A 25,955-nucleotide genomic window follows, 5' to 3' on the forward strand; every position below is an offset into this window, starting at 1 on the left:
TTGACTAAGAAAAGGTAAACCTTGATGATAGCTCAAGTGTCATAGATCATGGTTTATCTTTGTAACTTACTTTAATTAAATCAATCATTGGTGAATCTTGGAAGAAATGTTTTTCCCAGTTTGGTCTGCTGGAGGCTCTGTTTTTCACCCCCTCTTTTCCTCTTTCTGACCACTGCTTGATGTCTGTTATATCCTTAGTGGGATACATGATTGTGCGATGTAAAGCTCCTTCATAATACTTACCTCACCTTTTATGATGAAGCTGTTCTGTGAAAATTGTAGAAATAACAAAACTACATGCAATTGATATATATAATCTGATATTGCAATATCTTACCATTTTCTGATAATACCTTATTTCTATAATTGAAATATTTGCTTTCTCATAGAACACCCCCAATTCCTATGATTTTGACCTAAGAAATGAACATTTAATAAGTTACACTACTATACCATCCAAGTAAGTTTAACTATTTTGAATTTGACAATGTCAGTTCATAATATGAATTTTAGTGGTTTCCAATTGAGATTCTATCTATTATAGAGCTTATCCAACCTATTTACCTGCTATCTAAAACTCTGGCCCTTGATGTGAGTTCAGCATCTGATCTTTCATCCCATCGGTAGTATTATTTCCCGGGTCAATATATCAAGTGAGTTACTGCTTGCAAATAAGAATCTAATATTATGTTTTTCTATTGATGGTTTATAGTATGTGTACTTACCATGATCTATTGAATTGTAGAGTCTTGTTGTCCCCTGGGGAAGCCCATTAGGGCGAAACGCGTCAGGAGAGACCGTAATAATACTACACTTATCCTGACCCACTAATCTAGTGTTGGATGAACATCCGTTCTAAAACACATCAATAGTATACATTACAATACAGAGATTTTATATTATGTACAGTAAACACAAAAGATTTTCCTTCATTGTGTAGGATTATTTTATAAGAATTAAATAAAGGATTTTATCTAGTTTTAATCAAGTTTGCCATAAAGAGAAGCTAATTGTTCTGTCCTTTCCTTGTCTGTTTACGGTGTGGGGGTTCGGCAGTTACTTCAGTGGTTTGTATTTATATCGCTTGGGGTACTGGCCGTTCACCAATTGTATTTTTTAATGTACAGATGACATTCAAAAATCTGGCAACCTCGAGACCTGAGGTACGCCAAATTTCAAAAAGTCCCGTATTTTTTTTTTATATACTTACCTCCACACACAAACCAGCCTTCCCCTCGCAGCACCCGCGGACATCTGCTACAGTTTCAGGGAGCAGGGACGTCTCAGCGTGTATTTTTTTTTAGCAAGCAAGTGTTTCTGCAGAACAGCGCCAAAACATTAGTGGCCAAACACAGGATTGCAGCCCTTTTATTGAATATGCGATCAAAAAATTCATGCCGGGAAACTGAAGTAAACAGATTATCGGTGGCCGGATTTTTGAATGTCAACTGTGTTTTGTTGTTTTAAATTAATTTGTTTTTAACTCACTAAGAAGTTGTCAATAGTATGAAGCTCATCTGAGCTTTTCTGTGGCCTAATATTTATACATCTTTGTAATGTGGATTATACTTGGTTCATGAAAAATTTTGGTAGGATTATACCATTTTTTTTATAGTGTTGATATATTTTTTACAGTAAGATTACATTCTACATATATACATCCCCTGCACACCAAGAGTATTGTCAGAAAACAGGTTTTACCATCCCATGCCTGCACTATCCACATGCTCCTTTTTCTATATTCTTTAGCATAACTTTGCACTCCACGTGAATACTAGACACTTAAATTACAAGAGCTTAGAAGAAATTAGTGGAATAGCTTATTTGATTCAACAATAAGAATTCATGTTTAAATTGCAAGGCTTTTTGTGTGCATAGTGTGGGAATGTCTGCTTGTTTCTAAATAAACTTCAGCGCTATGGCATACATGTGTATATTACAGCAATGTATAAATATTTATAGTGCAGTTGGTGTAAACTTCAAGCCCTGCAAGCTTCAGGGCTTTTGCGTATGTTTTTATACATAGTGCATATTTTGCATCTGTTCTTGTGTGAAATGTAGGGCTCTGTATATGGTGCAAGTCAAGTATAGTGCTGGGCTGTGGCTTGTGTGTATATTGATATAAACACAATATAATATATTTTAGTGAAAGCAGCATTCCAGTCACAATGGCAAAAAGACAGTCAAACACAACAAAGTCTGCTGTTTAGGAACATTTTACACTATTAAGAGATGGGAAATATTATGTGAGCCAATGTATTATAGAAGATGATGATGGTAATAAAGCATGTGATGCAAACATAGCAGTTTCATCACAGAGTCAAATATTTTGCTATTAAAGTTAGACTTGTGGATGAAACCAATAAAACATTAAATGGCACCTTGGGACTAAAAGACATCCAGGCACATCACACAAGCAAGTATCGTCAGAATTTAGTGGAGAGTATTTAAAGATTTTGAAATTAAAAAGGAACAGGTTCTATGTATTGTGATGGAAAACTGTTCAAATATAATAAGACATGAAGAAAGTGGCACACAAGAATTAGAGGATGACAGTTTTGCAAGAAGTAAAAAAGAAAAGTGACATTTTGGAAGTAAAATGCAAAAGAAGCATCAAAGCTTTTTATTACTTCATAACATATGCATCTGTGCATGTGTTGTTCTTAGTCTGCAACTAGCAATAAGAGGTGAACTGAAAGATTACCATGCTCTAATTGGAAAGTTGAGGCAAATAACTGTTGTACCCAGGACCCCTAAAACAGATGCTTTTTTGAAGAGATGTACTGCAAAAGGAGCCCTTCTGGATCAATCAACACGCTGGGGGAGCACCTATTTGACGCTAAAGCATTTGCTTGAGCAAAAAGACTTTTTGGACAATGAAGTACTGGACAATAAAAACAATTCATTAACTAAAAGCCAGTGGGTGCAAGAGGTTGCAATGAGAAGACTTAAAGTGGATCTAAACTAAAATTGTTACCTTACATAAAAAGGGTAGTCAAACCTTATAAAGGTAAAAATTACCTTCTTTTTTTTAAGGGCAGAGGGGGTAAAACCTTTTATAAAAAAGAGAATTAAGTCCCCCCCCCCTTCTGCCTTTATCGTTGTGGCGATAAAGACAGAATGGGAGCGCAGAGCTTTCCGGGATACCTATGTCCTGCATGTCAGGAGGCTGCTCATTTTGCCCATGCCTGATCTCTCCCAAAACTGCTATTTTTAGATCTTTCCACAGGTGTTCTATGGGATTTAGATCTGGACTCATTGCTGGCCACTTAAGAACTCTCCAGTGCTGTGTCTTAAACCTTTTCTGGGTGCTTTTTGAAGTATGCTTTGGGTCATTGTCCTGCTGTAAGACCCATAACCTCTGGCTCAGACCCAGCTTTTTGACACTGGGCCCTACATTGCGCCCTAAACTCCTTGGCAGTCTTCAGATGCAAACAGTCAAGACTACAAGTGCCTAAGGCAGCAAAGCAAACCTGAAACATCAGTGAACCTCCTCTATGTTTGACTGTAGGGGCAGTGTTCTTTTCTTTGAACTCTTCTTGGTGTTATCTGTAAACAGGATGTTCTCATCTGTCCAGAGGACATTCTGCCAGGATTGTAGCCTCCACGGGTGAGTTTTGGCAAACTCATATCTGGTTTGTTTATGTTTCTGTGTCAGCAATGGAGTCCTCCTGGGTCTCCTGCCATAGCAGCCCTTTTCATTGGAAAGGCAAAGCATAGTGCAAGCTGACACTGTTGTACCCTGTTCCTGCAGGCCAGCTTAATTTGTTTGGAATTTGATTGAGGTTCTCTATCCACCATTGCAACACTTCTTTGTTGTAGCATACAGTTAGGTCCATTGATATTTGGACAGAGACAACTTTTTTCTAATTTTGGTTTTGTACATTACCACAATTAATGAAACAACTCAGATGCAGTTTAACTGCAGACTTTCAACTTTAATTCAGTGGGTTGAACAAAAAGATTGCATAAAAATGTGAGGAACTATAGCCTTTTTTTTTTTTTTTTTTTTTTTTTTTTTTTTACACAATGACTTCATTTTAGGGGCTCAAGTAATTGGACAATTGACTCAAAGGCTATTTCATGGGCTGGTGTGGGCAATTACTTCGTTCACGGAAGACAACCGTGGTGGATGATCACAGAAGCATTTCCATGATGAAGAGAAAGCCCTTCACAACAGTCAACCAAGTGAAAAATACTCTCCAGGAAGTAGGCGTATCGATATCCAAGTCTACCATAAAGAGAAGACTGCATGAAGTAAATACAGAGGGTGCACTGCAAGATGCAAGCCACTCATAAGCCTCAAGAATAGAAGAGCTAGATTGGACTTTGCTCAAAACATCTAAAAAAGCCAGCACAGTTCTGGAAAAACATTCTTTGTTTTTCCTGTGGACAGATGAAACCAAGATCAACCTTTACCAGAATGATGGCAAGCAAAAAAAGTATGGAGAAGGTCCAAAGCATACCACATCATCTGTAAAACATGGCGGAGGCAGTGTGATGGCTTTGGCGTGCATGGCTGCCAGTGTTTATCGATGATGTGACACACGGACAAAAGCAGCTGAATGAATGCGGATGGTGTTCAGAGACATACTGTCTGCTCAAATCTAGCTAAATGCAGTGAAATTGATTGGGAAGCGTTTCATGATACAGATGGACAATGACAAAAAACATACAGCCAAAGCAACCCAGGAGTTTACCAAACCAAAGAAGTGGAATATTCTTGAATGGCCAAGTCAGACACATCTGAACCCAATTGAGCATGAATTTCACTTGTTGAAGACTAAACTTGGGACAGAAAGGCCCACAAACAAACAGCAACTGAAAGCAGCTGCAGTAAAGCCCTGGCAGAGCATTAAAAAGGAGGTAACCCAGCCTCTGATGATGTCTAGGAGTTCAAGGCTACAGGCTGTCATTGCTAGCAAATGGTTTTCAACCAAGTATTAGAAATGAACATTTTATTTTCAGCTTGTTAATTTGTCCAATTACTTTTGAGCCCCTGAAATGAAGTGATTGTGTAAAAAAAGGCTTTAGTTTCTCACATTTTATGCAATCTTTTGTTCAACCCACTGAAATAAAGCTGAAAGTCTGCAGTTTCATTTAAAATGAATTGTGGTAATGTACAGAACACAAATTAGAAAAAAGTTGTCTCTATCCAAATATTTATGAACCTAACTGTATTATCAATCTTGTTTTTGTCCACGTCCAGAGAGATTAGCTACAGTGCCATAGGCTGTAAACTTCTTTACAATGTTGTGCACAGTGGACACAGGAACATTGGGATTTCTGCTCTTTCTAATGTTGGAACCTCAATTTCTCTGGAACGGGGAAGTGTGGGGAACTCAAAATGTAGAAGCAAGTTGGGGACCCTTGTGGCTAAATCCCTCTAAAGTTTAATTAGCGTTGCAACATGAGAACATAAAAATCCCTGCCCATCAATGTGCATGGCCTGCACTGTTACACATATCTGTCCACTTCTCTACCTTGAACTCTAATTTCCCTAAAACAGAGAGGACCAGGTAAACAAAAATATAGGTGTACATGGGGATCACTTGTAGCTAACACACCCCAAAAACTTTCATCACCATGGCATCTTTACAACATAAAAAACTACCCATCAAAACGCACCTCCCTGTTACACATGACTGTACCCTTCCAACATGAAGCCCAATTTTGTTTTAGGGGGATGTTTATGTTCTAATGATGCCATACTGATTAAATTTTAGGGGATGTTAGCCACAGAAGTTTCCCACTTGAACCTCTTATTTTGTTTACCTGCAACCCCCTCGTTCCAGAGGAAAGGAGGTTCCGTTGTTAGAAGTTAACAACATTGTGTAACAGAGTAGTGCGTTTTAATGGGCAGAGTTTCTTATGTTTTGACGATGTCATAGTGATGAAATTTTAGGGGGTGTTTACCACAGGTGTCCCCTACACCTTTTGGCTGCCAAGACAAGCCCAAATCATCTTTCCTCCACTGCTGTGCTTGACAGGTGGTATGAGGTGTTTGTGCCAATATGCGGTAGTGTTCTCCCCAGAAATTTTTTTCAGCCAGGTGGTAAAAAGTGGACGGGGCAAGACACGGCAAATTTAGTGCTCCCAGTTATTTATGCCACAGGTATCCCAGTAACCTCTATTATTGTGTCAGTGTTCTACCTACCCCCTATTATTAATAATATTAAACAGGATTTATATAACGCAAACATATTACGCAGCGCTGTACATTAAATAGGGGTTGCATATGACAGTCTAATACAGACAGTGATACAGGAGAAGAGGACCTTGCACTGAAAAGCTTACAATCTACCCCCTATACTTAGTTTCAACTTTCTAATGCCTGGTAATATGCCCATACTGTTCAGTGCTGTGTATTTTAATCCAACTCACTAGTGTTCCATGTTTTATTCATGTAATCTCTTGTAGTAAAGTAATATTGTGATCAATGTGGTTTAACAAGTTAGGCTTAGTTCACATTAGCAGTAAAAACTTGCCATTCCCCCCTCCTGAGTGACTACTGGCAACTGCTAGGGATTGGTAACTGGTGGTTAACTGCTAGGTACCTGGGTTTGGTAACCCGTGGTAACTGCTAGGTACCTGGGTTTGGTAACAGGCAGTAAGTGCTAGGCTTTTCCAGGCCTAACAGTTTTTCAAGAAGCAGTGGTTTCTGTCGAGAGAAAGTAAAGAGTAAATGCAGCAAATGCAACCTTACTGCCAATGTGAATTCCGCCTAACTTCAGATGTGGTCTTCTAGCGCTATATGAAGAGAGCACAAAACTTTTGTCTGGCCATGAACTGAGCCCAATGAGTCCCACGCTTGCTCAGATTTCCTCTTTTTTGTGATTCTCACTGTTCCATCAAATGCTGATCTCATTGGGCATGCATGAGATTAAGCATGTTTTTTACATTATAGGAAATCCCCTGATTATATGTTCCTGATGTCAGCCAGGCGCAAAAGGAGCAGCCCACAGCCACCTGGAATATGTGGGACAAATATCCCAGGAGGCTGCAGATTTACCCTCCAATCTCTACCACCATGGCAGTAAAGACGGAAGGGAAGGGGTCCTCCCCCCAAAAATTAAAAAACAAAATCATCACTGTCTATATTCTATGGGCAAAAAAAAAAATGCAAAACTGATAAAATTTATTCACCCGCCATGTGATAGCCGTGTGTAAAGTCTGCTTGCCATATTCTGGAGCCTAACAACACACTGTGATCAAACCTTCATATTTCCTAAATTGTTGATACACAGGGGATTCTCATAACTACTAATAACTAAAATTTCTTTAAAGAATATCAACATATGGGGATCACAAGTTTAAAAACTTGTGAGGATCGAACATCTGGGTTGCTGTTTCATAAGTAAGGGCACCTAGGAGCCCAAAATTTAAAATGCAAATTAAAGAACCCCAGGGGCCACTTACATAACAAGGAACATTGGTGTGGAGACCCAAAATTTTTTACCTACCTTTCACAAAACCTATAACTGTAATGCTACCATACATTCTACATCTGTTCTATCTGTTCTGTTTCTGTACCGCAATTAATCTGGAATGGGGAGGTGCAGGAAACTGAAAATGTAGGTGCATGTAGGGGACAATTGTATAAACCCCCCGCAAAATAATATAGCATGGCATCATTGGAACATAAAAAACCTCTGCCCATCAAAACATGCTGCCATGTTACACATAACTGTCCGCTTCTCTAACTTGAACCCTAATTTCTCTAGAGGTGCAGGTAAACAAAATTAGAGTTGCAAGTGGGGGAAACTTTCATCACGACAGCATCATTACAACATAAACTCTGCTCATCGAAACGTTCCTCCCTGTTACACGAATGTACCTTACCAGTACCTGAGCCACTATTTGATTTTGATGGGCAGAGTTTTTATATGTTCTAATGATACCATAGTGAAGAAATTTTAGGAGGTGTTAGCCACAGACATTCCTCACACATTTTCAGTTTCCGATTCCAGAGAAATTGGGGTTCCAGTGTTAGAAGTGGGCAGTAATGTGTAACAGGGCAGTGGGTATGCCATAGTAATGAAATTTTATGCGGGGGGGGGGGGGGGGGGGAGTAACCGAAGGTGTCCCCTTACTGCACCCACAGACAGGAGAACAGACAGGTTAACATAGTAGGTTAACATGGCAGTTATAGATTTGTGACAGGTAGGTATCAATTTAAGGGCCCCACCCCAATGCTCCTTGCTATGTAAGTGGCCCCAGAGGTCCCCAATTTGCAATTTCAATTAAGGACCCCTAGGCACATGCTTTTGAAACAGAAACCCCACTGTTATATTTTTACAATTGTGATTCCTATATCTCTAAATTCTTATCGTTTGGGGGCTGAAATTGTGATTACTTGTGATTACTAATAGCTATGAGGATTTCATGTGCACCCTGAACATTTCAAGTCATTATGACATACAGTTTAGGAATTATGAAGATTTATACACAGAGAGCTGTAAGGCTGCTGAATGACATGCAGTTACACACAGCAGGTGGAATCCTCTAAATGGATGACAGCAGAGAACAAAGCAGCCGCTCCATTATCTGTTCAGAGGATTAGAGCTGCTGCTAAGAGCCTGGCGGAATGGGCAGGGCACCTGGGTGGCCCGCCCACCAAAAAGGGGCTGTGGAGAACTATGATGAGGTATTTGGTTTTCATCAAACCTGGTGCTGTGCATTATTGCAAAACATCTACTTTGATCTCATATATATAAAAAAAAAGCCTTGTGGTTTGCTAAACCGTAAATTTGAAATCTAAACTGTTCTATGCCTCTAGCTGTGCTATTCTTGCAATTATTTCACTCAAGTCAAACCTGTGCCTTTTTCAAATTGTACGGTCATAAACTTCAACGTTCACATGCTGAGGCTTGTAGAGTCTTAGGTGTAGCCCTTGAGTTCTTTTCAAATTCTCTAAGCATTGCACAGTCTTTCCAGGAGTTAATGTCCCAGCATTTTTACCACAAGATCAGACTGGCAAATGTCTTGATTGTTTGATACTTGTAAATCTTTCTCACTGTAAAATGGACTTCAAATTGTTTTGAAATGGCTGTATAACTCTTACTGATTGATAGGCAGCAACAAATGTGTCCCATAGATTATTGCAGATGTCTTTCCTGCTTGGCATTGTGTGAACACACACCAGAAAAAAAATGGTCAAACTTGGTCTTGATCACATGACTGTATATAGAGAAAATGTCCAGGCCTGTGGCCGAAGCCAGTTTGGACATCTTAAGCACTGATTACATGACCAAATGGCTAGGAATTGGATTTGGTTATATGCAAATCAAGCACTTAATCAGCTCCTTTCTATTTTTACAGGGAAAGAGTACAGTGTAATATATTAAATATTTATACCAATTTGTACAATGGAGCAGTGTTTCTCAACCACAGTTCCACAGAATCCTAGAGTTCCTCCAAGGGTTGCTGGGGGTTTCTTGAGCCAAGAGGAATTTTTAACTTTCAGGTCAGGTTGACTTACACCGCCGATAGTAAAATTCTAAATGTAAACTTCATTTTGAACATGAATTCCAGCAGCAGTATGTAAACTCAACTATGTGGTATTTAGACTCAACTCAACCAGAGTATTTAGGAAAGAGGTCATTGGAATATCCACACCCAATGACAACATTGCTACAGGAAAAAACACTATTGGAGTTTAACTTCTATTTATAAGGAAATAGCTCCAGTGAAAAACTAACGACTGTCTTTTAACCTACAGGCCAGGGAGTTACATAAAAATGACAGGCATTGTTACATAGTTAGGTTGAAAAAAGACATAAGTCCATCAAGTTCAACCACTAGGGAAATTAATATATCCCAGATAAAAACCCCATAGACATAGTTGTTTCTGAGGAAGACAAAAAAAACCCTGGTTCAATTTTCTCCAACAGGGGAAAATAAATTCCTCCTGATTTTCTCAGTCAATAGATGTTCCCTGGACCAACAGTCTGTTATCTTTAACTTTACAGCTTTAATACCTAATTTTGTTCTGTGCTTCTAGAAAAAGCATCCAGCTTTTTCTAAAGTATTTGCTGAAACTACTTCCAGAGGGAGCCTATCCCACACTTTCACAGACCTTACTGTGAAGAATCCCTTCCTTATCTGGAGTCCTCTTGTCCTTTGTAACGATCCTAAAGCGAATAATCAGGAAAAGAGTTCTCTATATGGACATGTTACATTTTTATACAGGGTGATCATATCCCCTCTAAACAGCTTTTCTCAAGGGAGAATAGATTCAGTTCAGCTAATCTCTTCTCAAAGCCAAGTTCTTCCAGTCCTTTTTTTTTTTATAAAATATTTTTATTAGTTTTTTAAAGGAAAAAATATAGTAACAACATTGTAACAGTACATAATGAATTGGACACAAAATAGCGTTAACAAAGAAAAGAAAAACCAGTAAAGAATCATGGAGATCAATATGAATAACACAATGCACCCACTATAGTACAACATAGTACAGTTACAGAATGTATTCAACAGCAATCCTCTCCCCCCCAGTTCAGAGTAAGAAACAAAAAAAAAAAAATCAATGTTATTGTAGAGAATGGGGCGATTCAATAAACATAAATCTAAAATCTACTAAACTGTGTATAGTAGTGGACTCTCATTGGATAAAATTAGCCATGGAGCGATGATATTAACAAAGGATTGGGGGATTGTTGCCCAAAAGGCGATAGGCGTACCAGGCAGCCATTTCAAAAATAGAAACAACTCTTTTTTGTATGTCAATTGGTAGGGTAGCTATATGAGTCTCAGACTTCAAAGAAACCCCCAACCTGAGATTCCTTAGATAAAGAGGCCTCTATCCATTCCATTTGGAATACAAACCATCATTTTTCAAGAAATAATTTGAGTGAGGGCGGGTTTGATAAAATCTAATTAAGCAGAATGGTCTTTTTAGCAACCATTGAAAGTATTAACCCCCCTAGCGGTAATCCCCAGTGTGACTCGGGGTGAAAAAAACTTGCAAAAAGTCACACTCGGGGTAACTTTAAAAGCCCCTCTTACCGCTGTGATGCTGGGGGCGTGGCCGGGCGCAAAATTTAAAAGCAGATTACTGAGTAATCTTCTTTTAAATGCCGGCCACACTGCTGCACCTAATATCAGTGAGATGCGATGCACCATGCAGGATTTCTGCATGGTGTATCACATCTAACTGCAGATGAGATCACCAATACTAAATTTCGGGGGGTGATGCCAGTGGCAATTTCTGGCTAGCATCACCCCCGAAATTTACTGTAGCTGCTCGCATCACCCGGAGAATGTGACGCGAGCAGCCGTTGGTGAATCTAGGGGAGTGAGCAGGGCGGGGACATCCCCATCGCATCACCTGGCAAGATGTGACACCTTCCGGGTGATGCAGTGGAGTGATGGATTGTGGGGGCGGGAAATTTAAAAGCAAAATGCTATGTAATCTGTTTTAAAATTTTTTTTACAGTAAAAAACACTATAAAACACATAATAAAAGTATAAAAACACATTTTAGTGCACCAAGCATCATTGCCCAGTGCCCCGATTTACATTTTGCCCACTATTAGCCTTGACCTTGATCTGACCTTTTGATAGCTTATAAATCACTTGCTGAATGTATCATTTCATCACTTTGTCTTTTACCTTAACCTCCTGGGCATTACACTGATGTCTAGATTTCTGTACCAAAAGCGGTACACTGTTTTTCATTAAATTTGTTTTTTAAAAAGGAAGACCTGTAACTTACAGAAATATGTCCGAACAGGGTTCTAGTAGATATAATGAATATAAAAAATGTTTGAAACACACAATCATGTAAAAAATAAAAATAAAAAAGGAAAAAAAAAAAACTTTTAATAAAATTAAATAAAAGACACAAAAATCAGCTTAAACAAGAATACATAAATAAATGAAAAATACTGAAAATGCGATAATTTGGTATACTGTATAGTAATATATTTTTCTAAAACACCTCCCTAGTGTCCAACAGTCCAACGTCACATACCTATAGACAAAACCACATAAATATATTTTGTATTATTTTGTATTGGATTGGATACAGGACTTTGTATCAAATTCAATACAAAATATTTGAATTTCCCGCTACGACCCCCATCGACATCATCAGGAATCGCCGAGGGACGCCTACGCGAACGCCGGGTATTCTAATTCTTTCTGAACTTCCGTATTTCCATGCAAAAAGTGTTAAATTTTTGGCATGGAAATTTATTTTAGATTGTAGGCTATAATTCACCGAATTACTCAATATTACTTATAATTCACCGAATTACCACATAACTCACCAAAATATGTCCAAAATTTTTAAATTTAATAAAGTTTTTTTTATAAAACATAAAAAAAAACTTTAGAAAAAAAAATCTTTAAAAAAAAGTTAAAAAAAAAAAATAGTGTATAATGTAATGTACAGTAGCTTATTTAATATATATATATATATATATATATATATATATATATATATATATATATATATATATATATATTTTATATAAGGATTTCTTTGTATTGGACTCCATACAGCTTTTTTGTATTGAGTTCAATACAAAAAGCGATTTTAATTTCCCGCCCCGCCTCCCGCACCGATGCATGCAGCGACGTCACCAGGAAACCCCAGTGACTCGTCACTGCACTCGCCGGATGAAGACAGAAGACGTGTCCGGAGGAGCTGCGGGGAGAAGGTGAGTATTTTTTTTTTAGAGATCCACGCTGGAACAGAACGGATCATCACAGCGGGGACCAGGTAAGTGATGGGATTTAACCACCCGACAAAGTTCGGGTTTATCGATTTTTGCAAAATCTTTAAACCCGAACCAAGGTCGGGTTTAACGGTCGGGTGGTTAAATGTTCCTGACTGATTGCTGGAGACCACATGGCACCTCGCCAGCACAAGCGCTCTTTTGGAGGAATTTGAAAGCAGCGATAGCGATCTGGAGTCCCTTGTGGAATCGAGCGATAGTGATTCACCAGGAAATTTGTCATTAGACAGCGAAAGTGAACTGAGCAACGATTCTGAACCTGAGGTCAGTGCTGTGCGCACATGGTGCTCCACTGACCTTGATGCAGACCAGGCAGCACCGGATTTCCATTTACAGGCGCACCTGGGATGAAAATGGAGGTTGAATGCGACGACCCCCTGGCATACCTAAAGTTGTTTTTGACCGATTAAGTTATTGATTAAGTTATATTTTTTGCTAAACTTTTTTTATGCAAACGTATGCTGCTCTGTGCTAACTTTTTGTTGGTCCCCGCCCAGCCACGCCCCCCGACGGACAGGCGCCCTGGCATCACAGCGGGATCGTCCAATCGCCGCTGGAACGTGGGGCAGAGGTAAGAGGAGCTTCCAAAGTTACCCCAAGTATGACTCGGGGTTACCGCTTTTTGCAAGTTTTTCCCACCCTGAGTCACACATTTGGGATTACCGCTAGAAGGGTAAAGGTGTACTTCAACAAATATTGACCATTCGAAAGATAATGGTAGATAATTCACCAAATTTCGAAGTGAATACATCACCACCATCCTCGAAAAATACTTAATTTTGGGGCAATTCCACAACATATGAAATAGATCTGCCTCAGGGTTTCCACATTTCAAACATTACGAAGAAGAGCTTAGCCCCATCTGATGGGAACGCAGTAGTGAAATATAAGCAAAGTGTAAAAGTTTCACGATCATCTCCCTGTACATTGAGGAAGTAATAGTTTGCCAAGCTCTGCGGAAATTTAGTAAAATTTCAATAGGGGTGACTTCCGGAAATTTTCTTGTCCATCTGCACAATCCAGTGCTCCAGGTTTGATAGTCTAAGCGAATACTGTAAGTAATATAGGCTTCAGTTATGGCTTTTTTAACAGGATTGGGAGACACTAACAACTTCTCCAAAGATTGGACCAATCTGTGGGTGATACATTTTTGATGATGGATGATACATAAGAGTTTGTAAAAAAAAGCAAAGGTTTGCATACCCAAAGAAGGGTACAATGCAGTCATGGCCGACTGAGAAAATATTTTCTGGGTCAGACAATTGAGGATCTAACCTTCAGTGCCCTCAAGTCTCCTTGATTTTTCCCCTGCGGTTCCCATAATATCCAATGAAGATCATTGTTTCGCCATAGAGGAAGGAACAACGAGGAGTAGGTATTCAACAAAAATGTATTCTTGATTTTGTGCCAAACATACCGGACAGAGTACAGTAGTGGATTTTGAAGGATAGATTAGGGCAATAATTCTCCATGTATATGCAAGAGTAAAGATGAGTTCCTGGGACCAATTGTAGCTCTAAAGAAGCATTAGCATAGCAGGTTGTACCATGTATCCAATCCCTCTTGTATCTAGTAATTGTTGCCTAATTATATAGCTCTATATTTGGGAAATTAGGACCTCCAAAAACTGATTGTTGAAGTATGCACATTACTATCATGGAATTCTTCCCTGTCCAGATAAATATCCTGGACAGTTTATAAATCTCCTTTAGATCTGATTTTTCATTATTAATGTTAGCATTTGTAAAGTATATAAAATTTTGGGAAAGATCATTTTTATTAAATTAATCCCTCCTTCATAGGAAAGCTGCAGAGGGCCCATTTTTTTCAATTTCTCCTTAACCGAGAGCCAGAGTGGGGGAATATTGGAGTGGTTAAGATTAAAGGGGTATTTGAAAATCAGCACCCAAGTACTTTAGTCTGTGCTTACACCATACAAAAGGATACTGATGGCTCCATCTCGGCTTAGTGTATTTGTTCAGATATAACCTCCATTCCTTTTTATAGTTTAGTTGCCTTCTCTGCACTCTCTCCAATTACACAACATCCTTTTTATGAACTGATGCCCAAAACTGGACTGCATATTCCAGATGTGACCTGACCAATGCTTTGTACAGGGGCAGGATAATGTCTAGATCACTGCAGTCTTTTTCTCTTTTAATACAAAAAAGTACTTGCTAGCTTTAGAGATCGCAGCTTGGCATTGCATGCTTTTATTAGGTCTATGATCTTTATAACAAAAAAGAGAAGAAAGACAGGGGTTTCTTGTGGCAAAAATCAATAAACTGTATTAAGCACACACAAAGGTATGCAAGTATCAATATAGCAATAGATACAATGTGCAAAAAGTGATATATCATAAAGAACATACAACACGTATTAGACAGGGTTCCCTGAGCAACTGGGTCTCAGGAATGAAGGAAGGAACTCTTACCATTCAGGAAAGGACACTCTCATGTAATTATTCAATATCTTGATTATGTCTATAATTTGAGCATATATTCTTTTATGCAATTACTTATTATTTTCATTATGTGAATAATTTTAATAACAACATTTAATACCATTTATAATGTGTCAACTACAAAGTTGTGATAATTAATGTATATATTTTCTTAATTATCAAATTTTCAATACTATTGATACTTACCAATGTATATGTATATTTACATTAATTATACCTTTCTACAAATCCCCTGATAAAGCCTAGCAGCAAAATGCATCGGGAGAGACCTTTAAATTTTGCACTACATCTTGTCTAGTTCTAACAGACAATTCCCAAGACTCGGTTGCTCAGGGAACCCTGTCTAATACGTGTTGTATGTTCTTGATGATATATCGCTTTTTGCACATTGTATCTATTGCTATGTTTATACTTGCATACCTCTGTGTTTTTGCCACAAGAAACCTGTCTTTCTCCTCTTTTTTTTTAATAAATTTTGTATATCTTATGGGGTTGGCACACTAATTCATGATACTTGAGAGGTAGGGTCACAGCTTCTCTCTTCTAAGTCTATGATCTACTAGAACCCCCAAATCCATTTCCATTTCTGACTCCCCCAAACAGTATCAAGCATGCATGTTATTTGCATCTAAGTACTTAACTTTACATTTCTCAATGTTAAAATGTCATTTACCACTTTGCTGCCCAATCAAACAGTACATCAAGGTCTGCTTGTAGATTATAGACATCCTGTATGGCCTTAACTCCAATACATAGTTTGGTGTCATCATGAGATTTAAAAAAGTAACAATGCTTGAATGTCAACAAGTCACCATTGAAACATAGTTACATCAAAAGGATCAGGAAAGCACTATGAAATATGTGCAATGCTTTGGGTATTGACAGCAAGACAGGAAGGTCCTAGCGAAAGACGTAAGGATATAAGCTTTTGTTTTTTTTTTTTTGCTTGCTTTTTGTTTTAACCTTTTTGAATAGGTAAACAGCATATATGTTCTTCCTAAGATAATAAAAATGCTTTAAAAACGAACTTCCATATTTGTCTAGGGGTGGAGGAAGCACCCAGCGCCACCATCTTCTTTCTTACACTTCTGCCTGTGCAGGCGCAAGATGATGCAGCCTATGGTAAATGGGGGGAAAAAATGTTTGATTATAATGCACAGTGGCATAGTTGGCAAAAACCAAACACCGCATGTCAGTACAAATACTTTATACCACCTGTCAAAGACAATGAAAGAAGGAAGATGATTTGGACTTGATTTGCAGCCACAGGCTCTGGACACCTTGCAGTCATTCAGTTGACCATGAACACATCTGAATAACAAAATCTAGCGTCAAAGGTCAGGCCATCTGTGGGACAGTTAATGCTTTGCTGAAAATGGGTTATTGCAATAGGGCAATGATCCCTAGCACATACATCTACAAAAGAATGGCTGAAAAAGAATCAAGGTGTTGCGATGGCCTAGCCAACATTTAGAACTTAGCCAGGATGGAAATGCCACAATCCTCAATGAACTGATGCAATGTTGTAAAGAGTGGGTCAAAATTCCTCCACAATAATATTAAAGATTGATAAAGTCATACAGAAAACATATACTTCATGTTATTGCAGGTAAAAGTAGTTCTACAAGCTACTGAACTGTAGTTTTCCCACACATGGCCCACTCTATTTTGGCTTAATGTGATTTTACAGTGATGTTTTACAGATATGTATTGATTAGTATTTGAGTTTGACACCCCTGACCTAAAGGGTCTCACTCTCTGCATATACTCAAATATGTATTGATTGAGTATATGCAGAGAGTGAGACCCTTTAGGTCAGGGGTGTCAAACTCAAATACACAGAGGGCCAAAAAAAAAAAAAACAGACCAAGTCCCGGGCCAAACTTGAAATTAATTGAAAAAAATTGAGGAAGTTTTTCTTTTTCATTAGATATAAAACAGTTTTTGCTTAACATTCAATCTGGAACAAGCCTATAATAGAGAAAAAGGCCTAAGATTTTTTTTTTATTTTATTTAGGAAAAAATCCTACGTCTTATTCTCTATTTGTAGCCTTCTGAGTTAAATTTCAATAGGGTTACTGTACCAAGGAACAAATTTAGATCAATCCACTGCATATTATTTCATTCCCATGTGTTTTTTGTTTCTTCTTTTTGAGATTGTTTTACTTTGCCAGAGAATGCAATGTGAAACCAAATGAATTGCTACATGCAATAGCTCTATAATAATTCCTGATTATTTCAACATTTTGTAATGAGCTTACCTGTCAGTATAAACTCCAATGCGGGGCCATGCATAGGCAAAAAGCTGTTCTATAGACGCGAGTGATGCCGCTACTACAATTCCCGGGATTACTTGCGTCTATAAGACAGTCCAATGCGTGGCCATGCATAGGCAGAGAGGCCACTGTTCTATAGACACAAATGATGCCCCTACTACATTTCCCGCCATTACTTGCATCTATAGAACAGTCGAATGTGGGGTCATGCATAGGCTGCTAGTCTCTAGACGCAAGTGATGCCGGGAATTGTAGTAGCGGCGGGCCAGCTGCAATTTATATTAGGAATTCTTTTGGGGCCAAAAAAAAACGACATTTCCGGCCAGAGTTTGACACCCCTGCTTTAAGTAAACAATAAACAAACTAAAGCCAAACACATTTTAGGGAGTCATAGCTACATGTTTTGTTTTCTGTTAGAAAAAATTAAATTTAAACTTGATGAAACAAAGCTCACCATAGTAACCATCTTCTTAAGCTCCCATAGTCTCCTGACACTTTTGATGGACAGCTTTGTCTACTTAAGGAAGTGTAAAAAAAAAGGTCTTTAAAATGAAAAAAAAAACAAAAAAAAAAAAACACCAGAAGGTAGTCCTCGACACGAGAGACATGTAATGACTCTTGTTCAAAAAGTAAAGCCCTGGGTCTTGGTAGTGCCAAACACAAAGCCAGCTACAGGGGACAGTGTAACTCCTGTGCATGCACATGTGTTATATCATCAGAGGCCATCCAATAACTCAAGAGGATTCCTGTGCTCACAGAAGTCCACCATGGACAACTGGAGGTAAACATGCCGAGTTCCTCTAGTGCAGAAACTTTGGCCTGCAGGAGTTGCCGCTACTACAATTCCCGGCATCACCCGCGTCCATAGACCAGCGGCCTTTCTGCCTATGCAAGGCCCCGCATTTTAAAGACGCAAGTAATGCCGGGAATTTTAGTAGCAGCCTATGCGTGGACCCTAAGGAGTTTATACTGACAGGTAAGCCAGAGCATTGTGCCAGAGAATGCAATGTGAAACCAAATGAATGCAGCAAATCATTTGGTTTCACATTGCATTCTCTGGCAAAGTAAAATAATTAGAAAAAATAAAAAGAAGAAACAAGACTACTTAGGCTGCATACACACGTGCAATAATTGTCGTTGGAAAGGATCTTTCATGATCCTTTCCAACGACAAACTACTGCACGATGCATGAACGAGTGCTGTACATACATGTAGATGGGAGGGGGGGAATGACAGAGCAGCAGCCAGGACGGTCGTTCGGACGATGGACGACAGGAGCTGTACACATGCCATTTTCTCGTCCGATATTGGCCCTGAGCCGATTATCGGACGAGAACCATTGCAAGTGTGTACGTAGCCTTACCCTACTATACTACTGACAATTATACAGATTACACCAAAGTGAAAGTTTTGTCACACTCCAGGATAAACAAAATCCAAAAGACTTCTCTTCTGCATAGCTTAATGTGGTCTTTTTATTTTTCAATCATGAAGTAATATTTAAAAAAAATTCTTAGACCTCTTTCTCTATTATGGGCTTGTTCCAGATTTAATGTTAAGCAAAACCTCTGTTTTCATATGAAAATGTTTTATATCTAATTAGAAGAAAAACTTCAATTTTTTTCAAAAAATTATAAGTTTGGCCTGCGACTTGGTCTAAGTTTTTTTAATTTCGGACCTCTGTGTATTTGAATTCGACACCCCTGCTCTAATGCGTTGATGATAGGCTCTGGACAGGTCACCACCTAGCAAAAAGTATAGTTTCACCTAAATAAAACAAAAAAAAAATGATCTGTTAAGGCTAATGATTGCATCATAATTGCATTTTTGTATTTAGCCCATAGTTTCAATGTAATGTTTTGTCCGGAGTTCTGTGTTGTGGCTTTATTGGAGAGGTCTTCTAAATATCACTGTCTAAGGAACTTACTCCAACTTACTAGTAAAGCAGACCTAAACTAAAATAGACAACACTTTTATATAAGGTAAAAATGACTTTCTTTTTTAAGGGAGGGGGTGAAAAACCCTTTTTAAAGGGGTTTAAAAAAGGGTAAAGCCCCTCCCCTTCTGTCTTTATCCTCGTGGCTCCCCGTGGACAGAATGGGGACGCAAAGTCTCCGGAGAGACATATGTCATGCATCCCAGGAAGCTTCTGGCTGCTCCTTCTGCGCATGCCCTTTTTATTTAATGGGGAAAATAAAATGCTGATCTCACACATGCGCAGTGAGATTGGCTCTTTTTTTCCCCCCACCATCTACCGCAGGCTATGTCACCTGATCTCATGCCTGCGCAGTATGAGATTGGGTGGCATAGGCAGAAGAACAACAAAGAAGATGGCAGTGCCCGGCACTTCCTCCGCACGGGAATGGAGGAGGATTCCAGGACAATGCGGGACCTTAACCAGAACACCTCCGGAGGGATCGCCCGATCTACAAAAGTAAAGGCGAGTTTTACTTCTGCTTTAAGTACAGGGCATGCTTCCTGCTTGCAGTAAATAGTATTTACACATCTCAAAACCCTAAGGGCACTTAACAGCTTCCAGCGTTTCAACTACCAAACCTGTAGGTAAACATATTACAGGTATTCCTTACCTGGCCTCTGGAATACAGTGATATGACATATGATGCCTATTTATGAACATTTACTACCACTTGTATATTTAACTTTGTAAAACAAGACATTCACTGGCTTATGCATTTTATTTTGCCATCCAGCCTTTTTGACTTCCATAATGGTCAGGGTACCAGCCACTAACAGTCTTTTGTATGGGTGATTTATGAAAATTAGACATTAAAGAACAACGATGAACACAGAAATAGATTCATTCCCAGAGAAAGAAAGTCAACACTTAATCAGTTGCTAGGCGGTACTGGGCAATTTGTGCTCCAGTATGTAGATACAAAGAACCTTCTGCTAGTCAGTCACCCCTCATCTATTGCCTGTTATTAGTAGGCATTCAGCCACATGATATCAATATCAGCAGGCGATTATAAATCAAAAATCAATACTTGAGGACTGTGACTATGGTCAGTGACCTATGCAAGGTAAAAACAATGAAAGAGACATGAAACATTAGCAGTGATCCGTACAGCACGCTCATAAGGAGCGATTTTACGAACCCTTTTGGTACTTACCGATACCAGAATAATCCAGGACAGACCATCCAGGACGGCTCACGAGCTGGTAATCCTAACGTAGGAAGTAATTACTTGTGACGTTCGCACCACTCACGCGCATGCCCAGCTGACAAAGCCGGTGCTGTAGAGGGCGCATGCGCGGGATAATTACGATAGCAATGTTCGGTGAGTAGCGTGTTTATGTGCAGAACTTGGAAGTTTTTAATAACTAACCAAAAGGTTATGTCTTACTTCCTAATGTCCTTTAGGTAAAATGCAATTTGAGAGGAGCTGGTTCCCCTACATTAAATTCTGTGAAATGAAAGTGAAGAACACCTTTCAGCACCAAGTATGAATGCAACAAATACACACACAAAAAAAAAAAAAAACATGCACAGAAAACAAAAAAAAACATTTTTTTTTCTAAACTAATCAGTGGTTATCTTCTGTGGAATTGCTAGGAAACATCATGCATGATGTCATGAAGAAAACTGGGAGTTGATATACATGTTATCTTTTTATTCCTAAAAATAAATGTAAATTATATATATATTCTCGCTCTCTCACACTCTCTCTTTGCCACCACTGCAGTAAAAGCTGAATGGGAAACCCAGAACCTCATATATTCATATATCATATTTTCCAGGAGGCTTTGGGCTTTTCTGGAATGTAAAAAAAAGTACAGATCCCAAGTATACACAGTGTGATCGACACTATCTTTTTACATTTTTAAGAAGGCGCGTCACCTACGTAGTGCGAGATTGGATAACGTAAAAAGCAGAGGTTGGACTAAGTCGTCACCCTTCAAGTCCAAGTGGAGTCCCAAGTCATTGACACCAAGTCCCAAGTCAAGTCTCAAGTCACCAAGAATTATTCCAAGTCGAGTCCCAAGTCAAGTCACTTATTTTATCCCCATTTGTCCCCATTTACAGATTTCTCCTCTGACAGCTGAAGGGTGAAGGTAGGAAGGCAGTGAGGTTTCTGTTACACAGCTCCCCCTTACCCCCCTTCAGCTGTCAGAGGAGAAAACTTAGAATGCAGTAAAGGCGGGAAGGAAGGCAGTGGTATGTTACAGAAGACTCATTGCCTTCCTCCCCACCTTTCTTGCATTCCACGTTTTCTTCTCTGACAGTTGAAGTGTGGGGGGGGGGGGTGTAACAGAAGCCTCACTGCCTTCTTCTCCATCCCTTTCAGCTGTCAGCAGAGAAAGCAAGTCATGAATCGAGTTGCAAGACATTTATTAGGTGACTTAAGTCAGACTCGAGTCCAAGTCGCGCAACTCGAGTTCCAACCTCTGGTAAAAAGAATAACACAGAAGATGATGGCGTCACCCGCTGTCCAATCAGCATTGGAAAGAAGAAGGAAGACAGGATGAAGCAGGAACCTACTGGACTAGGATCATGGAGGGATTGACATCTTTACACCTAAAAAATGGCATAGTGTCATATTTAAAAAATAAATAAATAAATAAAGTGTAAGCTTTTTTCGAAAATTCTAGCTAGCAGAATGAACCTCCTTTTGCCTGAACTTATCCACCAAGATCAGGTTGGTTTCATTCAAGGTAAAGAAGCCAGGGATAATATGGTGAAATCTATCCTTCCTATACACTTTGTGCCAATGTCCAAAACTTTTGTGTGCCTTTTATCGGTTGACGCAGAAAATTAGTTCGACCAGTTTAACTAGTGCTTCCTGCATCTAGCTCTTCGTCAGTTGTCGCTTGGAACCTGTACGCTAGACTTGGATAGCGACCTTATACTCAACTCCCACTGCCTGTTTGTAAATTACAAGGTCCCTTTTAAACTGTTTTTCAATTTTTAATGGTAGCAGACAGAGATACCCCTTTCATAGTTACATAGTAGGTTAGGTTGAAAAAAGACATAAGTCCATCAAAGTCAACCACTAGGGAAATAAACATATCTCACCCTATAAGAAACCCTATAAGACATAGTTGGTCCAAATGAAGGCAAAAAACCCCTGGTACAATTTGTTTCAACAGAAAAAAAATTCCTTCCCGATTCCATGAGGCAACCAGATGTTCCCTGGATCAGCAGTCACTGTTATTTTTACTTTAAAGCCTCAATACCCAGTTATATTCTGTGCTTCTAGAAAAACATCCAGCTTTTTCTTAAAGCAATCTATAGTAATTGGTGAAACTACTTCCTGAGGGAGCCGATTCCACATTTTCACAGACCTTACAGTGAAGAATCCCTTCCTTATCCGGAGCTTAAACTTCTTTTCCTCCGGGACGCAAAGAGTGCCCTCTTGTTCTTTGTAGTGATCTCAAAGTGAATAATTGGGAAGAGAGTTTCCTATATGGACCCCCATACTATATGCCATTTTCATAGAGCATTTAGCCATAGCAATCCAAAAAAACTCGAATACCAAAGTTTCATGGTCACTCATACAAACTATTACTTTTTGAAGATGACTTTCTGTTCTATATAACATATATATTTATAGAACAGTATTATATAATTAAAATTATATTTTTATATATTATACAGTCATAGCAACTTTAAAGTGAACCTCCATAAATTGGAACATCTCACTTTCCCGATACAATTCAACAAAGTACTCAAGGACTTAAGGAGCTCTAATTATTAAACAGGGAAACTGAAATTTGATCAAACCTTCAATAACACAGGGTCAAAGGGAGCACCTGTTTTACTGGGAATAGTACTGGATGTATGGTATGTGCAACCATGGTATCTCAGGTTTCAGTACCGAGGTAGAACCAGCAAAGTTCTGTGTGTGCACAGGGACTGTAAAAAATACCCAATGGCTCTTGAGACTTTTGTGACATCTGTAGGGAATGTGTGCCATGAGGTGGGAGTATACATTTTTTTGCTGCATACCATGATCCTGGATAGAGACTTTCCCCTATTCAATGAACTATGCTAGAAGAAGCAGCAGACTCCAGAGACTGTGGTCACTAAGGAACATGAGAGATAGAGATCCAACCCTTCTGATCAAAATGTCACGCCTGTGGTTGTCGAGGGTAACATAATATGTGGGGAGGATAAATTGAAATGTGAACCTAATGTTGTTAATGCTGCTGAGGAGCCAGATGATAGTGTGCCATTCCTCTTAGCTGTGCTAGCCACCTTCCAGCAAATGCTGGACCGCATACTTATGCCACACTGACAGTATTCCTCAGCCTACCTAAACAATGTAGTCATTTTTAGTCAACACTGGGAAAGCCATCTTCATTGAGTGCCAGCGGTCCTGGATTTGATCAGGAAGGCCAGTATAACAGCCAACCCAAAAAAGTGTTGGATGAGGCCCATTACCTGCAGTATCTGATTGTCAATCACCAGCTGTCAAAAGTGGAGGCTATTTGGGAGAGGCCCCATCCAAGAAACAAAAAATAGGATATGTATCAAAGAGAAAAAAAGAGCACCTGCATTGGTTATACTGCGGTATCTCAGGTTTCAGCACTGAGTTGGAACCAGTAGAGTTTAGTTGGCTCTGGCTTTCCCTGCTGGTTGGTTAAAATGTCTGTCCTGGGGTTGGTTTCACTAGGAATCTGGAAGAGCAGGGTGGGGCAGATTCCTAATTCTTTGTCCAACATTTTCGAAGGCCCACATGCATAGAGAGAAGCGCTATGTTGTTTGAATGTTTGATTTCAAGGATTTCAGTGGACACAGGAATAATAAAATTTTTGGAGATGGGACTTTCAGCCCAGGGATTGTCTATTCTTTTCTCAAATTTTGGTTCTCAAATCCTCAGACAATTCTTTGCTCTTCTTTTATTTCCCCATGTTCAGTGTGTTACACACAGACCTTGGAATCCGGGAGACCTGGAGCAGCTGGCAAATGAAAAGCGGTCCAGTAGAGAGATGTAAAAGACTCACTGATTGTTACAGAATGTGATTAACATCAGTTATTTACTAAGAGTGTGCAACCAAGTATTCACTTGAGGGTGCCAAAAATTTTGTCCAGGCCATTTTTGACAGTTTATGTGGAATGTCTCAGATTTTTTTCTCTGCTTTTTTTTTTTGTGTTCTTCCAGTGCCAACAAAAGAAACAGATATGACAATACCAAAGCATTTGTAATTACAACAATTTTCTAGAAGTGGTGCATTTTCTGACATAAATGCAAGGGTGCCAATATTTTTTGTCATGACTGTATGTGTGTTGGGGGCTTCAAAGCAATGAAGGTATAAAGTGAATTATAATGCTATCTTATGAGGTTAATAGGGTTAAAAAATGTACCATGTACTAAAGGGTTCATTTCTAAATACCCCACCACCACCTAGTGCTAAACCCTGCCTTCTGCTATTTAATTCCCAATTGTCTAACCTTTTTTGATCAATTAACTATTAATTAATTAACTATTGTAAAATATTACTTCGGGACAAATTTATGAAGAAGTATGATTAAACAGACTTAACAGTTTAGTAATTAAACCACTGGTAAAAACTGGTAAATTATTTACTCAGGATCATTCAATAGAGTAGTGATCATTTCACGTCATCTGATCACCACTTTTTATGAATGAGAGATGTCAGAAAAGGACATTATTTCTACTGTAATTAGATCTTGGAGTTGTAAAATACCTATTTCATGAATCAAAAAAGTTTTTTTTTATTGCTACTTGATATTTGTATATTGAAATTTAACTAAATAAATGATCATATAAATTATTTTCCATAGGTAAAATAATTCTTACAGCACTGCTAAATTAAAGTTAGTAAAAAGTAAGGAATTTGTAGATCTTAGTGTGGCCATCATAACGGAAAGAACACTTTGGTCGGCTTGCCCATGTCAACTAGCATAATCTGGACTTGTTGCATAGCAACAATCTGACTGTGTTATGGAACAAAAGCAAAAAAAGGAATCTACTTTCTATAGCAACCAGACTATTCCTTTCATTTTCTAATGCACTTTAGAACAAATGGAAACCCATCACAATCTAATTATTGTTAAATTGGGCAGTATTATAAAAACAAATAATTTTCTATTATTGGCAATATGTAAAAACATTCTGACAGACGCTTTAAAAATACATTAGAAAAGACATGCCTTGTATACCCAGTCTTTTATTGCTGATAATAATAATTACAAAGTAAATTCAGCAATTATTTATCACCATTACAGGGCAAATTATGGTTATGCAATACAGAAGTTACGTTAGTGATCTTTACATGCTTGGTGCCTGGTGACACTGTTCTATAGACACATTAAAACAGTCTGAAATAAAACTGCAAAATAAAGAAACTTGTCTGTACTGTTCCTAGCCATCATTTAGATGTTCCTTTTTATGTTTCTAGCCTACTAAAGTGCAACCTATTTAGTGCTTGTGGCAATATAGACAGTATTATTTTCAGACACATGCCCTTAAACTATTTAGCTCA

At 38.7% G+C, this 25,955-nt stretch overlaps 1 protein-coding gene across 2 annotated transcripts in view; it reads right to left on the minus strand.

Moving 5' to 3' along the window:
• The window catches only part of CPT1C (carnitine palmitoyltransferase 1C), a 76,857-nt gene extending 56,133 nt beyond the window's left edge, over positions 1 to 20,724 (minus strand). For both annotated transcript variants that reach the window (XM_072426212.1, XM_072426211.1), the window contains exon 1: positions 20,618 to 20,724. The gene's annotated coding sequence lies outside the window, so the exon portion shown is untranslated. The remainder of the gene's footprint in view (positions 1 to 20,617) is intronic.
• Positions 20,725 to 25,955: the final 5,231 nt, after the last annotated feature.

Source organism: Pyxicephalus adspersus, chromosome 11, assembly GCF_032062135.1.
Source record: "Pyxicephalus adspersus chromosome 11, UCB_Pads_2.0, whole genome shotgun sequence".
NCBI lineage: Eukaryota > Metazoa > Chordata > Amphibia > Anura > Pyxicephalidae > Pyxicephalus > Pyxicephalus adspersus.